Genomic DNA, 12836 nt, shown 5'->3' on the forward strand with positions numbered 1-12836 from the left:
ACACATACCCAAAAAACCATCTGCCTGGCTTATGTGTGGAGGTGGTTTGATATCACTTCAGTCAGCAATCTGCCCTCAAACCCTGCTCGGGACACGTCTGCACATGGAGAGCAGTGCCTGGCAGCCCCTGTGACGGTTGGTGATTGCTGTAGATGCTGTACCCTATTAAAAAGCCAGATTATTCTCCAAAGAGCATTAGGAAAGTACAGGAATATTGAAGTTTGTTCAAAACCTTAATGTTTTACTGGCTTCTGTGGGAAATCAGTTGGCATGTGTTCAGCAGGTAACACACTGCCCATTGTTCACGGGTATGTCAGAGCCTAATCAGGTCTGAGTCTGTGTGGTCCATGAGCTTAGGCACCAGCCTTAAGTTCCCTCACTAATTATGAGTGGTAATTTACTCAAGATCAGGTGATCTGTGTAAGCCATAGGTCCTGATCTTGTTTACAGCATGAGAAATAATATGAACACATGCTTCAAAACACTGTTCTGGCTATGTTTGCTTTCCCTGAGCAACAGTAGTGATGACTGTGGGCACCGTGGAGTTTTAGCAACTGTTGGAAGTGAACCCTGAATTCGAAGATCACAAGTGTGTGTTTGTTAGAAACCTGCCTTTAAAAATCAAGTTACTTGTGTCAGATTCAGAGAGAAAGGGGAGGCCATGAGAGGAGATCCTGAGGGTAGAGCAGGGGCAATGGGGTGTGAGAGGTAACCATGAAGGGCAGTCATGAGGGGAGATCAGTTTGGCCTCAGTGCCATGGGTTAGTGGTGGCCTTGGCAGTGGACTTGATGATTTAAAGGTCTTTTTCAACCCAGCTGATTCTATGATTCAGGCTCTTCTTGCCTCTTTCGTTCATACTAAGAAAAAGCCTGATTTGTTTGTAGTTTTCCTGTGTAAGATCACACGCTGGGGAAATGCCTCTGACTTCTTCTGCCTGACTTCACAGTTCAATTGCTAAGTGCTGTAGCAGTGAAGCCTATTTTAAAACAGGACTTCATGAGGAAGAGGCATAGTGGGAACTGAAACAAACCTCAAAGCAGCAGAACAGCCGGCTTTCACTTCAGGGATGTGTGTCTGTGTACACGTTGGTAGAACTATGCTGAAAACACACCTGAGACAACATCTGTGAAAGTATTTCCAGCAGTGCCCGCATGGTCACCGGGAGCCAGTCATCCATGCTGCTGATCAGCTACAGCGATCACTGGCACAGGTTGTGGGTTGGCCTCGGGGCCAGGGAAAGGACCATGACACTGTGGTGGGTCATCTAGACGTAACGTTAGTGTCCTAAACAACACTTGTTCTTTTGGAAGAAGGGGTAAACGTTGATCTGCAGCTCATTTCATTTAACATTTTTTTTCCCATTTAATTCTGGATGACCTCAAAGTCCATCCAGAGATTACATTTACTCCTTAAAGACAGAGGAAAACAGGCTTTGTTCTCCTCTCATTCTTCCTTTTCCTACTGTTACAGCTTTGGCTCCATAGAGCAGCAGAGCTGCTGCGACTTAATACCCCCAGCGAAAGGTTCAAATTCAGCCTGTCCTGGAATGGGCAGCACACCGTGGGTTTCACTGCCACAGTGCTCATAGAGCATCATCTCCTCTATCTGCCTGATGGTTCGGCACACTGACTGTCATCTTCTTCCTGCACAGGGATCCCACATGGAAGGAATAAGTGGGCATCAGGGAACTGCAGAGACAAAGAGGCAGTGGAAGGAGCACGTGGATTAAAGTTGCCTCCCCATGAGGAGAGGAGACCTTTTCCAGAATGAAGTTTATTTACAACAGATCAACACAAAGCCAAATCCACATTTGCTGCAGCTGCACTGATCTTGGTGAAATAAAACCAGGTTGATTTTGATGAGGTACTGTTAACACAATTCCATCTTTGGGGACATTTCTCTCCAGAAGTAGCTTCGTAAACAAGATAAAGGAAAAGGCAAACCAAATTGACAGCATCAAGGCAAAGCTTTGATACTTATCTCCTGGCTTTTTATTTTTTCATAGGCTTCACAACCATTACTTCTGATTTACTCCCATTTCTATGAGAAATGGGGCCAAGGACATAGTCAGCAAGAGAAAGTTACACCATGAGAAACATCCATTGCAGGAGTCCACTTAAAACACATGGCCTTGGATCTCTACATTTCATGGACAATTTATTAGCTAAAGCCAGAACACTGATGTCAAGGTTTACAGCGCAAGCTTCAAACTGCTGCTGTCCTTTTGCAGTCTACCCTCAAACTGAAAATTTAGTCTGTCCTGAATATTCCTGTTAGTGATAGGGCCAGAAATTGCTCGTGTACACCTAAATGTTAGCAAAGTCATTTTCCTGAATGCTGTGAAAAAGCTGTAATATGTCTTATGTATCAGGAGTCACTGGGAAGTAGCTGATACTGATTTACTCCACAGCAATTGTTTTCTTGTGCCCAAAGTCCAGAAGTCAGGCAGAAAACAAGCACTCAAAATTGCAGGCTGGAGGACGTTAAAAAGCAGTTAGAAAAGCAGTATCCTTACTTGTAATGGTGTTACTGTTCCCCCCCTAGCATATGTTCCAGTGGAAGTAAAAGATTAAACACTGACCTATGAGGTATTTATAATGCATATGATTTTCAATGCAAAAGTTGATGTCTCGATGCAGTGAAAACCTCCGTGGCAGGAGAGCACCAGGTACTTGCCTTCCAGAAATGTTTAAACAAGAAAACTACAGCAGCTCAGGAAAGGGCTTTCAGAACAAAAGATCTGAAGTTCCAGCTGAGCTAGAAATGACCAATTTTAGCAGGATATTAAACAAACCTCAATAAGCTGGACTTGAAAGAAAGTAGTTGGAGTGTCACATGTTTCAATTTCTTGATTGAAAGCTATTAGAGAACACAGGGGAACACGTAAACATCCTCTTCCTCCTATGAAATCCTCATTCCAGCAACATTTGCCCATTCTCCCACAAGATAAAGCCCATTATCCCAATTGGAAAACGAGTGCTTGCAACACAGGACACAACTGAAATGTATTTGTAGCTCCAGTTTATCTGGCCACCTCAGGTTTGGAATATGACTGCCCACAGTACGCACATTTGCCAGTGTGCTGTCAGGAATATGGGATTATGCTGTTAAGGATCAGAGAAAAGTTCTGAATTTTAAAGTATGTGTAATATACTGCAAACAACAGAAATTTGTGTTTCTGGGTGTCCCAATCCATACAAAAGAGGCAGAAATCTACATCTGGTACTTGTGTTGGGCTGCCATCTGGTTTTCCTTTTGTAGGTAGCTATCAATTGAATATACGTGATGGAATTTTACCCCTGAGGTTCTCACCAGAGCAAACAGGGTAAAAAAACTACGTACACAAAATAAACCTTCTGTACAAAAAAACCCATGTGAACAGATGCAGTAGATGAAATGCATTGAGTTCTTATCTGCCAAGATTAACAGGCTCCTCATATATTACCAGAAAATGTAACTTCCATCTGAATCCTTTACACACAGTAAGAAAAGTGCATGTCCCCACACAGAGGAATATAAAGCATCATCTGCAGGAGGGTTGTCTTGGATGAACATTTTCATTTTTGACAAGCACTCATTCACTCAATTGGCTAACTTTGGGGAAAAGCTTTGAGGCAATTTTGCTGTTACTCCCAGACTCCTGATACACCTTTCACTGCAGCAGTGTGCTGGCACACAATCCTGATCTTCTTGGGTTCATTTCTTTCCTAAAAGTGAATCAACAAGGCTCTTTTGTGAGAGAGATCACGTGACACCAACCTGAGCCATCAAAGGACAGTGGGACAGAAGTGACCAGCCAGCTGCATTTGAGCAGGGTGGCTCCTTTCATCTCTAGCCCGGGGAACTGCTAGGCTGAACCTCAACCCATCCTAAATAGTACGATGGGGAGATATTTCAAGTTTCCACTAGCACAGCCCATTTATCAACTCAGCATCTAAGAATTCCAGAGTCCAGAGGAGGCCTCGAGGATGATCAGCGGCTGGAGCACCTCCCATGTGTAGACAGGCTGAGAACACTGGGGCTGTTCAGCCTGGAGAAGAGAAGCTGTGTGGAGACCTCAGAGCAGCTTCCAGTGTCTGAAGGGGGCTACAAGGATGCTGGAGAGGGACTCTTCATCAGGGACTGTAGCAATAGGACAAGGGGTGATGGGTTCAAACTGAAAGAGGGCAAGTCCAGGTTAGATCTAAGGCAGAAGCTCTTCCCTGTGAGGGTGCTGAGGCGCTGGCACAGCGTGCCCAGAGAAGCTGTGGCTGCCCCATCACTGATAGTCTTCAAGGCCAGGTTGGACAGAGCCTTGGATGACATGGGTCTAGTGTGATGTGTCCCTGCCCGTGGGAGGGGATTGGAACTGCATGATCTTAAGGTCCTTTCCAACCTCAACCATTCTGTGATTCTATAATTCAGTAACATGAGAGGAATTGCTCCCTAACAGTTTTCTGTACTGGCTGCAGTGAGATCCCAGGTGGTTAACTCAGATGCAGCCTTCTGTGGATGCAGAACAACCACTGAGAGCTCCAGCTCCCTGCCCCATCTATGTAGGAATCTACAGCAGTAGTCTTTTACTACCTGATTCATTGCAACTTACCTGCATGGTCCATGCACACACATCCTTTGAAAATCAAATGGAAGACACATGTGAATTTGGAGCCATTAATAGCCCACTACAAAAACGTGCTTGTATTTTGGAGACAGGTTGTTCGCACCCAAGCTTGAGAAATGTTGCTACTTTTACTGTTGAAGAAACCCAAATATTTAGTAACTGCTTGAAGTTCCCAATTTCCCTCTGAAGAGGTTATCAGCAGGAAGAGAGCCATGTTCTTTGAAACTCTTATATCCATACAACGGGGGAGATGCTGGATGACCTCAGCTTAACTAAAAAACAGCAGGAATTTGTTTGTTTAGACTGAGTAACTATAAAAGATGCCTGCCCAAGACCCTGCCTGCAACAGTACCTTATGGAAAATGCCTTAACATTCCAGCAGCATTAATCATTTTAACAGGAAGTCAGCCAGACACCAAGAGGGACTCTCCTTGTTGGAGCTCCTGCGTTGGGAAAGCACTGCAGTTGTTCCCCAAACCCCAATTTGAACAGTAGGATTTTGCAGTACTCCTAGCACAATATAAACTGTTCCAGATGAGCTGCAAACCCCAGGATCTCTCATAGAAAATCCCCTCCCTTTTCTTACCAGGGGAGACAAACCTACTGCCCCTATCAGCCATGCCATCACTGCCACAGCCACTGGCCAGTGGGCAGCTCCTCTGCTAGGACAACCCCAGAGCATCTAGAGCCTTTTGCATGAGTGACATCTACTTCATCCAGATGTTTAGAAAGCAGGGGAGAGCCTGGCCTCCTGCTTCCACCTCCTGCCTGCACACAGGCCCTCCCAACACTATGCCCAGCTTATGAGAGCACTGCTGGGAACAGAGGGCAGTCAGCACCTCCGGCACTCACTCAGCACCTGACAGCCCTGAGGTGTCCACAGTTACATTTATCAGTGTGTTTTAGTGGAGCATCAGTCACATAATGTCAGCCCAACAGCTGAAGCGTTGACTTAAAGGTTGTTTCTCTGTCTTGTGAGATCCGTGAGGCTCTTACATACATATAGAATCATTTAGGTTGGAAAAGACCTTTAATTTCATCGGGTCCAAATGTTAACCTAACACTGCCAAGCCCACCACTAAACCATGTCCCTAAGTGCCACATCTATGTGTCTTTTAAATGCCTCCAGGCATGGTGGCTCAACCACTTCCCTGGGCAGCCTGTTCCGGTGACTGACAACCCTTTCAGCAAAGGAATTTTTTCCCATATCCAGTCTAAACCTCCCCTGGCACAGGAAAAGAGGCCAACACCCACCTATCTATGTATATGATTTTGGTTTTGTTTTAAGAATAGTAAGACCAAGACAGTGAAAAAGAACACATGTAAATGTTACATAGCACTGAGGCTCTTAAAGTGCATGAACTTTATAGATAATATAGAAAAAGGATTTTAAAGGACAATAAATATAGGAACTAATCTACATGGGTTTGACTATATCTCTTTGTTTGGAGCAAAGGAAGGGAGATCAGTCTCCAAGCAAATATTCCTCAGTGGAGTCTGTTTAATTAACTTCTCTCACTGGTGCAGCAAGGAAAACAAATGAACCAGAATAGCCCATGAGAAGGTCAGCCTCATGACAGCAATCAATATAGCAACATGCAAAGTAAGTACCAGCTCTGGCAGAATGGCATTCAGGCTGTTTAAGCCTTTGGAGATAATCTTATATTTCCAATGAACTGCAAACACAGGCTGAACAGAGTATTTATGTCCCTTAAGACCTCAGACAGTACCAACAGCTTATAGCTTTTAGAAACCTTAGGAAGGGAATGAATGGCCCATACTGAGACTTGCAAGTAAAGGAAACAGTATTTGCTATGACTGCCCAGCTACTTCTCGTCCACGTCCACAGCCCCACTTTTCTGTCCTGTTGTCTTCTGCCATGCTTACATTTTAAGGTATGCATAAACCTAATTGCTTTTAAATGAGTGGAAAGGATTTACTTTTTTTTTCCCCCATTAGGTAAATGAAATTTGGATTATACCTATCTGCTTAAAATAGTCCAGAGGGAGTAAAAACCCAATTATGAAACCATCCTTTCTTACCCTAAGTCAGAAAAGCCCTCCATATTGGGGAATACTGAGGCACTAGCTGTTTTGCTCCACTTCCTTCACCATTCCCCCAGTGTTACAGTACTTCCCTTAGTCTCTGTTTCACTAAGTTTCCATCTGACATACTTGTTCAGACGTACTTTGTGATGTGCTTACGTTTCTAGGCCATTACTAAGTACACCCCTGTGCTTTCCACCCAGCTGTCTTGATATCACTGAGTCTTGAGACATACATTCAAAGAAAGCAGAGCAACACTGAGCAAGTTCATTGTTTTTATCTTAAACACTCGTGTGTTTGCTTTTAGTAAGCAAAACAGCCTTCTATCAGCAATAAAGAGTAGCTGTGGAGGTGAGCAGAGTTACATGTGGCAGTCAGCACAGTACGTAAGAGCAGGGGTCACCTGGGGAAACAGCCATGTGAGGTCCAGAGGAAGGCTCTGCACCCGCTCACTGTGAGCCACTAGCCTACGGTGATTTCCCAAACCAAACACAGGCAGATCTCCCTTTCCCTGGATCCGGTTCCCTATTGTTTTTGTGGATTTAGCAACATAAGACGTATCAGCAGTCACATGCAAAGGTAGTTTCAAGTCCTACTGACTCCTGATGCTGTTTTGAACAGGCCCTTATAGCTGGAGGGCACAGAGTGAACGAGGGCTGCTCCAACTCACCCTGAGCTGGACTGAGACCAAAAGCACCAGACTGGGAGAAACATTCAGCCCTTTTTCCAGCCCCACCTTTGTAACCTGCTGTGCCAGCTCCAAAGGGTGGAATAGCTGGCAATGGACTATACCCAGTAAACACTCGATCCCTCACACACTGGCTTATGGCCAAATTACACACACAGTGCACACCAAAGCAGTAGTGATCCATTAAACCTGATCTTTGATTTGCTCCAAATATTTGTTTTCCAGTGATCGCTGCTGGCTGTGTTCTTTCACTTTTATTGCTATTTGCATCCATCTGAAGTTTAAGAGTCTTTTGCAGGTGCTGGATTAAATTCAACTCGTTTCTATTCCGCCAGTGCCCCGGGCACCTACACAAATACAGCTATGCCCCTTCCCTGTGTATATAAACTGCATGCAGCATGCTTATTAATAAGATAAGCTTATTTCTCCCATCCTTCCTCCTCCATTGCAAGTTGCATATACCAAGGGCTGAAACCTGAACTTGAATCAGGTGTTTAAGAGTAGCTGGACAGGAGGCACATCTGCTCCTGTGCAAATCACTAGTCAAGTTCCCTGAAGGCAAAACCAGGTACTCTATCATTTTTCTGCCCTTGTCTCAGTGAGAACCTTTCCTCTGCAACACAGCATGGGAGAGAAGATGAATATTACCACAAGTAGTCCTTTTAGGGAAGCATAACCCAGTTATCAGTGAAAGGATGGTGTGGGTGCTAACAGAAAAAAGGGAAGAACCATAAACTGAAGTGTCCTATGGGAGAAAGGCTGGGGGGTCTCCCACATCCTTAGCAGATGCACAGCTGGAAAGGAACGCTTTTCTGGTCCACGTTTGGCAAAGACGCTGCTATAGATGTTAAGTGCTCACAAGCGTTGTTATGTTTTTCATCTCAAGCCATTGAACACTTGGGTAAACTCAAGCGTCAAAACAACCCCAAGCACTCTTCAGAGGATGCCTGTGGAGCCGAGATGCAGGAAACAGATGTGGGGTCTAGTTAAAGCCTGATGTATGAAGGAGACACCGTGAAAGGTTTCTGGCTCACACTGGTAGGTCCAGTTCTGCTGTGGCCAGCTGCAGTGCATGGATTCTCTACTGCTCCTCCCATCACTGAGCTGTGGACATGAGCCATGGACTGAAGTCCAGCCCAGCCCACACAAAGACTTGACAGGATGCAATGAACCTCTAGCTGTGAAGATCTAATGCCTTTCCTAGCTGACTTTTTTGGGAGAGAGACAGAAGCTCTTACCAGCAAAGAAAGAGAGCAGAAAACAGCACCCTCCGAAAGGGAACATGCTTGGAAATAGAGTAACATGAATAATAAAAAGCAAGGAAATGTGACATCAGCTATGAGAACACTCCTGGTAAAGATCTAAAGTAGCTTCTCTAGCTTCTCTACACTGTCCTCATTGCAGGAAACCAGCATTCCAGACATCCATCAATATGCCCCCCTAGTTGGGATTTTGCCATTTTCCTTTTACTCCTGCACAGACTTTTAGCCAGGAAAATATGGGCTTGGATTTTAATCATAACTCTTTTCATATCTCTCCATGCAGAGGGATGGAAGCAGAGACTACAATGAATTACACCTTAAGACAGTTTTTATGCAGTCAAATCAAGCAAATCCTGGTTCTGCAGAAATAGAGCAGATGAAGCTGGCCACCAGCTTATCTTTCTCGAAGAGCAGGAGGACCAGTTCCACATCCTGGAATAAACCAGCTCATGTGCTTTCTAAGAGTGCTGACTGCTAAGCTGAGCCACAGCAAACAAAACCACACGCAATTGTGTGCACCTTGAAATGCAAACAGTGAAAGCAAGAGTCTGGGGCAGAGGGGATCAGTCTGCGGTGTTACTAACAGCTTCTGAATACCTCCTCACCGAGCCCTCTGAGAAGAAAGTGCAAAGCTAGATTGGAGAGATGCTAGCACAGGTAACTCTCTAGTGAGCAGGGGAAGAAAGAGTCTTCTGGACACCTCCCCAGGCTCTGAATGCCCTGGCGTTCCCCATCACATGCCACAATCTGCATCCACTGGGACAGCAGGGGTGGAACAAGGCCACTGCGTGTAGCTGCACGTCTCCAAAAAAAGGGCAACTGAAGGACTCCAAGAGGAAGCTCTGATCATTCTGATATCACAGCAGCCTCTACGTGCTGGTCAAGAAACAACCTCTTTGGGTAAGTGGTGTGTCCCCCTTGTCAATGGATGTTGTGCTCACTGGGAGCACAGAAGGGATTTGTTTGGAGAGCACTGACATTTGCTCATGCATATTATGTACCACATTAGTCCACTGCACATGCCATTGCCTCAACTCAGCACAGAGGTCCTGTGTTGTACAGAGCTAAGTTTCCACCCTGACTTTTCCAGGCAGGAATAATGACCCCTAAAGAGAAAGGAAGTTATATAGTGATCCTTTGATTGGAGCTCCCCACATGGTGCTCCATTTAACTTCTTCCCACAGTGCTCCATTTGTCCACTTCCTCCCCCTTTGTTGTGTGTCCAGCAATGTTCTGAGCACAAAAATGCTCTCTCTATATGTTTATAGCAATAAGCCAGTGCCAATCAGGACTTCAAAGCTGCCCTCTCCAGGCAGTGCACTTCACGAAGGCAGACCTTCCTGCTAGACAATCCCAGGTCCTTTCCATTTCATGGGTTCACCAGCGCTCATGTGCTGAGCAGACCTGGGAGGGAGGTCCCAAGCAGCAGGTCCAATTCCACCCAGGAGACGTTATCGACTGGCATAGACACATTCCATGGAAATCAGTTCACATGATAATGGTCGTACTGTCTCCTAGCCCATCTCCACAACTCAGGTTTTGACAATAGTCAACAAAACTTGACAGACAGAGCTCCTGGAGACAGAAAGTGCCCACAAGGTTTCTGAGGGCTGGTGGCCACGTAGATGACATCAACCCTCTCGGTTCCTCCTTGAGGCTACCAAGAGGAGGTGCAAACCCAGCCTGACACCAGCAGCTATCCCAACACGACCTACCCAGCTCTGGACTGGTCTCAGCACATGCTATTTCTTGCCTAAATGGCAATCCAACAAGCGCAGGGAAGCAACATGGAAGAGGGCTGGGGAATTACAGGGACACACAAGAAAGCTGAGGTACCCCTGCAGGCAGAGGGTACATGGGGGAACTGGTGGTACCATGGCAGGGATCAGACATGCAGGGATCTGGAAATGCAGCACTGGGAGCACTGGACCATAGTGGGAGCATTACAGGACATGCGTAGGAGACTGGGATTGCTGTGGTGAGGAGCTCAGAAACCCCTGAAGCTGGAAAGCTTTATTGGTTGCACTGCTCACAAGAAAATTTCTATCAACACAGGACATGTACTTTATCTAAGCTGCAGCTGGGCACTGAAGGAGACAAGTGTCTGCACTCTGATGACAGCATACAGCCCTGGCACAGCCAAAGTAGTGGACGCAGAGTCTGCATATTAAAGGAGTTAAACCCAGAACCCACACAGAAATGGAATCATCGACTCAGCCAGGTTGGAAAACACCATCAAGATTAAAGTCCAGCCATTCCCAGCACTGCCAAGAACTGAACCATGTCACTGAATACAGAATACACGTGGGAAGGAGGCAGGCACCGCACCTGGACCATGCCCATCTGCTCCACTCCAGGTCAGAGGAACCCCAAAACACAGAGTGATGGAGTCAGGGAGCCTTTGTGGGGCAGGAGGAAGCAGGACCACGTCAGCTGTTATCCAGGCCCTGGAGAGGGTGCGCTTTGTACTCACTGCATGGTGGGGCCACTGCGCAGGAGGGGGGGTCCTATGCCCCAACTGATTCACACCAACAGAAAAGCCAGCCCCAGCAGGGGCAATGAATGGATGGATAACCACCTGCTGAAGAGGAAAGTGCTGAGACAACTCATAAGTGCCATGGCGATTCGTATCCTTTCTTTGATCTCAGCTGTATCTTTGTACTGCGTATAGAAAGCAAAGAGAAGAACAACAAACCTTTCTGCTACGGCAGTGGCTGACTCAAATTCACTTTCCTTCTCTGTGATGGGAACAGAGGATCGAACCCCAGTCTGCATTAATGGAAAAACAAACAAAATCAGAAGTTCATCAGTGATGAAAGCTGCATTTCCAGCCAAGTATTTATTTGCTTTTGCCTCTAAAGAGCCTCTCTATGCATTGCATAGGAGCCTGTTGGAAGCACCTCTAGTAGAAGTCTTTGGTCATTTTGTTTAAACTCTTATCATGGTAAATAGCAGGATTAAACAGCATATATCACCCACATGGCCTCATCCCCATCTCCTCACTTGTTCCCATGTCGGAATCTGGGAAAACTCATGGCAGTTTGTTCCAGAGCTCAGCAGATTCAGGCACTGTTAGTCCAAGCTTTGGAAGAGAGCTCCTGGAGACTGATTTGAATGAGCACAGACAGAGCCCTTAGACACTCTTAGCTGTTGGTCCTGAACTCAGAGGCAATTTCCAGGATCCGAGTTGTTCAAGTGACTTACCATGAGCTCCTTAGTTCCACTGTGCCCGCTCCTGTTGTATGGATTTAGTTAGCATGAGTCAGGCTTCTCTGTTAGCATAAGTAGAGCTTCTCTGTAAGTGGAAAAATACTAGGCCAGAGGGGAGGTTAGCCAGGGATAGCAGTGGCGGAAATGAAATCGCAACGTTAGCGACGTTAAGAACAAAAACGAGGATGTAAAACCGCAGTATAAGAATGTTGAGGTTAGTGCTAAACAACACATAGTGCTGTTGTAACTTGTATTAAGCAACTTTGTGTAAAGCCCAATCAGAAGCTTGTTGGCAAGGCATGTTAACCAATCAGCGTATAATCAATGTGTGGATTTGTGTATAAAAGATCATGTCTGACGCTCAATAAAGGGCAATTGCTTGATCACATTGATCGTCTGCGTTGTCCACGACTCCCGTGTTGACACGCTCCACTCTTCCAAGTCACTTGGCCTTCAGGCAAAATCACTTGCCTTGCTCCACGTGCGCCCTGCAAACAGCTTGGCCTGGGAGGCCAAAGGGCAATGAGACCAGCCAGCCAAGGAGGTGAACTGCAGCATCCTTCCAGCGCCTGTTACTGATTCAAGGTGCGCGCTGAACAAGGAAGGCGCAGAGAGACCTCTGTGTGAATTGGTAGCCATGGATGGCACGTACTGGCCCACTGTTTTGCCTCTATTAGCAACTTCACTTTAGGAGCTCTCTAGATCTACAAGCTCCACAGCTCAGCCTGTGGAAAGTACCTTCACATTATTACCGTCACCCTGCATCCCCCTCAGTAGTCATGCCTGGCGTTGAGCTGTGCATGCACTGCAAGCCCTTGCACGTGTGGGAATCCCCAGTGCACACAACGCATCTGGGTGCGTTATTTTAAGCCTGGCAAGAACAGAGCAATGTGGTTTTGGTTTTTGTTTTTTTTTTCTGGCAGAAGCTGTACCAGCCAGAGCTGCATGGAAAACATAGTACTGACTGGGTAACACAGCACTGGATAGGAGAGCACTGACTGGGTAACACTGCACTGACTGGGTAACATAG

The 12836-nt window shown here is 46.1% G+C and overlaps 1 long non-coding RNA gene across 1 annotated transcript; it reads right to left on the reverse strand.

The window, feature by feature from the left end:
• Positions 1-3388: 3388 nt before the first annotated feature.
• LOC134173254 (uncharacterized) lies at positions 3389-11826 on the reverse strand. Its single transcript, XR_009968194.1, has 2 exons — positions 11292-11826; positions 3389-3708 (listed from the first exon to the last, which is right to left on the reverse strand). It is a non-coding gene; the product is annotated as an uncharacterized LOC134173254 (long non-coding RNA).
• Positions 11827-12836: the final 1010 nt, after the last annotated feature.

The sequence above is a fragment of the Pezoporus occidentalis genome, unplaced genomic scaffold (genome assembly GCF_034315485.1).
Source record: "Pezoporus occidentalis ecotype Australia unplaced genomic scaffold, CSIRO_AGI_Poc_V1 ctg50, whole genome shotgun sequence".
NCBI lineage: Eukaryota > Metazoa > Chordata > Aves > Psittaciformes > Psittacidae > Pezoporus > Pezoporus occidentalis.